Genomic DNA, 4,102 nt, shown 5'->3' with positions numbered 1-4,102 from the left:
AAATGTTTATTAGTTTTCAGGATTTTAACCCTTTAAATGCCCGTTTGAAGACATGTTGCCCTGTCGTTTTATTAAAAAAACAAGACAGAATATGAGATATTTCCCACATAATACATGATGGAGGGATGTGACATTGTTTATATCAGAGTCTTTTATATCAAGACATTTCTCAAAACCAGAATATGATCAGGGTGACTTTTGTACACTGGAAATAAATCATGTACTCATCCCGGCAGTAGCCCCCGTGGCACTCAAAATTTCCCTGGAATTTTCTAGTTGTTTATTACTGTTTCAGTGATTTAAAGATGACTTTAGCGAGAATATTGGAGCAGATTGCTTCTAGAGTAAATGATGACAGCACTGTATGCGTCAACATCTTAAGAAGAAATGTGTACCAATGTGTGGGATGTAGCATCCAGAGCCATGGGCAGATGCAACTTTTCATCCTAAAGAGAGGGAAGATGTTAAGTTTACTGATGACTATGGAATATCTGAGGGTGCCATGGACAATGGAGGACCTACCTGGGAGTTTTTCCAACTTTGTCTCCATGAAATCCAGGACAAGATTGGTATCTTTAAGGGTCCACCTAATGCCAAAGTTAATACCATGTAACCATTTGACATATGATGTTTAATTTCATTTGATAACAGCGATGAAGACAAGACAAGGCTAGATCATGGCCATGTCGACTGCCCATGGGGGACAGAGTCCATGTTTCCTGAACTCTTGTATGAGTGTCTTCAAAAGAGTCCAGACAATGTAAAGGTCAAATCAGAAGATGTTACTGATGAAGAAACAAGATCACAGGTGCAGTCGGTGGGCATATTTTCCTTTGATTTGATCGTATTTAGAAGCTAATTTATTCATTTTGCATGCACTCATTTACATAGAAGTTAAACAGAGAAGCTAATGTTATTTTGAAATCTTTAGATTTTAAAAGCTGAGACTGGATCACCACTGCAAGATGCAGTTGCACAGGCGGCCAGCTTTATCAGTCTTGCTGGTCACAATGTGCACATAACACTGGGAAACAAACAAGAGACTGCTTTGGACTTGGCTCACTGGTGAGTCCTCGAGCCGACCCGTGCCCCTTTTGAATGGTATGTTTATGTCTGAGCACACACTATAATTGTTCCTTGGCAGAAAGATAAAGGCTAGAGTCATGGTGGTAATATGGTGGAAATACTAGAGATTAAAGAGGAAAGCAGATACAAGTCAAAAAAATCTTTTTGAGCTGCTACCATACAAGCTATGTTACCACGGTATATAAAAATGATGGATGTATCATTCCATTTTATAGTGCACGAGTGTAAGTAAAAGTGTAATTCATTACCTTAGCCAAGGAGGTTATGTTTTTGTCGCGTCTGTCTGTCAGTCTGTCTGAATTACTCAAAAACTACTCAAATGATTTCCATGAAACCTGCTGCAAGGGACCAAGGAAGAACTCATGTCCCTAGTTTATGGCTCCTTGACAGAGGTAAGTGCAGCTGCTGAGGTGTGTGTGTGTGTGTGTGTGTGTGTGTGTGTGTTGGGATGCAGGTGTGCAGGGGCTGAGTTTGTGGGTTGTTCCAGGGAGCTGATAGGTTCCAGCCTCCAAGGCTTGCAGTTTTAAGGCCGGCTCATCTCTTTCCACTTCCAACCAACCTGCCATCCAACATGTTCTGATGTTGTATGTAGTTTGCTTATGTGAAATGCCAGCCCAGGTGCCATAAGGGTGGGTAGCAATTTAGGTTCCTTAGTTTTAGTTATTTCTGTTTGTTATTTTGCTGTTAGCCCACCCTGAAGAAGTCTTGAATAAACAGGCTGTAATTGCTTGTGGCTGGTGGTTCTTGGGAGCTGGGAAGAGGGGAGTGTCTCACTACTCATGTTGCGCCAGGGTTTCCCCTGTAACACTGTGCAAATAACAGCTGATTTGTGCAACCAAAGTGGATATGTTATGGTCTTCATCAACCCCTATCTTTTTGTTTTGATGTGTTTTTGCTGCTAGTGCTTCACCATATTTACCAGATTGTTGTTAGCTTTGTTTATGACCTTTTGAGCAACCCTTTCAAATTACAGTATCATTTCAATAAATAAAATGGTTTAAGGGAATTTAACTACTCACCTCTCTTATATCACTTTTGCATCAATCCAGTGGTATAATAATTAATTACTTAATGAAAATACTATTAAATGATGACTTAGTCATTATTAGATATTCTGTTTTTCATGTTTTACAGTTGAAAGTAATGTCTTTCTGGAGGATATTCTTGTTTTCTCCACTGGGTGTGACCGCATTCCAGCATTCCAGTTTCTCTCCAAAGCCAAGCGTTGAGTTCATCACACATTCCCGATTTCCAGTCCATGCCACCCATTCAACAGATTTTGGAACAGGAAGCGCGCAAGAGGTAATATTATGGAAAAGGCTTGTTGAGCTTGAGATATAATAAGCGTGTTTTTGTTTTGGTTTTTTTATGAATGCGGTTATTTCAAAGACATGGAGAACTATACAGTAAAAGAAAAAATTCTTTGTTACATTTGAAGATGTATTTAAATCCATGGTTTTTTGTTTTAGATTTAATTATGTGCATTTGGTTAATTTTTTTTTTAAGTTGATAAATATGAGGCACTTCTTTCTGCATTGTAGTTGACCTGTTCTTTAGTGTCTATTGTTCATCAATCATAAACAGTGCAATATCACTATTCTCACTACCAGCATCACCCCTGATATGCCAGATGTGGGAGTCCAAATAGATCAACAGCACCCTGGAAAAGCTGCAAGGAAGTTGATGCTCTGTTGTCTGTGCAATATCTCAGGTAGCTAATGAAGCAACTAAAGCCATCAACTCCACCATGAAACACAATTCCCCATGGATTTAACTTGTAATTTGTGTCAATATGCCTGGAATAAGAACAAAGATATGAGATTATTATCATTAATATTATTATTATTATTATTATTATTATTATTATTATTATCAACCACATTGGATGTACATCAAATTTTAATATAAGTGTAAGTGTAATTTAGTGTAAGGTTCATCAAATCTACAAAACACCACATACCACACTTGATTTGGGACGGACACATTGTAGACCCTCCGTTCAATTGCCCCTTCGTCCTCTGAAGGATCTGGATCTACTATTCTTAAACTCTCGCACACTCGCCATCACTGAACTCTGATCCCCCTCCCTCTCAAACTACCACTGTTGTAGGTCTCTCCTGAGCCAGGGGTTTGTTGAAGAAACTCAGTAATAAGACGATAGAGATCATCATTTGAAATTTTGAAATGTTGCAGAAACTCCCGTAGTCCACTAAACCAAGTTGTGTCTTGTCACTGTTGTGTTCAAATGTTTACAGACAGCATTCGAGACATGGCCATCCAGCTAAAGTCAGCGTGTGAGTCAGCTGAGCGGCTTGTATGTTGTACCTTCAAGGAGGAAAATCCAATAAAATACAAATGTTTTCATTCAAATAGTGTAAATACATGTTCCTAATGCCTTGTATTAATAATCTATAATTATTATGTATTCTTGACCTGCATCAACCTCCATCCCCATACACTTGTTTCCATTTTATATCACTCACCTTGGCCTTCCTTGTGTATCAGCTTCTACCTGAAGTATTATTTCAGCCAACCTCTCCCTAAGAGACTCGTAAATTCCTTTAGAATGACGCATAACGTTCTTTCAGCAACCTTTTGTTGAATATAATTACTCATAAGAACTAAGAATGTTGCAATAATGGGCATATGATCCTCAAGGCGACGGCCAATTATTTGTGTATGACCAGCTGTTGCAAAAAAAGTTTTCCAGTTCAACGAGGTATTGGAATATTTCAGCTGATGCCATTTTGTAAAGCCAGGGGAATCTGAAGGCACGATGACAAGGATATAACTGTAGCTTAGATCATGGATTCTTAATATTTTATTCCATATATTCAGACTTTCATTCATTCCATATACTCAAACTTCAAATTATATATATAATAATTTCTGGCATAATATAATGGCATGCCATGCATATACAGTATGTATAGTATATATATATATATATATATACATACATACATACATATATATGTATAGTGTGTGTGTGTGTGTGTGTGTGTGTGTGTGTGTG

Source organism: Seriola lalandi, unplaced genomic scaffold (assembly GCF_002814215.2).
Source record: "Seriola lalandi dorsalis isolate HSWRI2012SDOR001 ecotype SW California unplaced genomic scaffold, Sedor1 jcf7180002054921, whole genome shotgun sequence".
Taxonomy (NCBI): Eukaryota; Metazoa; Chordata; class Actinopteri; order Carangiformes; family Carangidae; genus Seriola; species Seriola lalandi.
Note: the sequence above shows the minus strand (reverse complement) of the source record.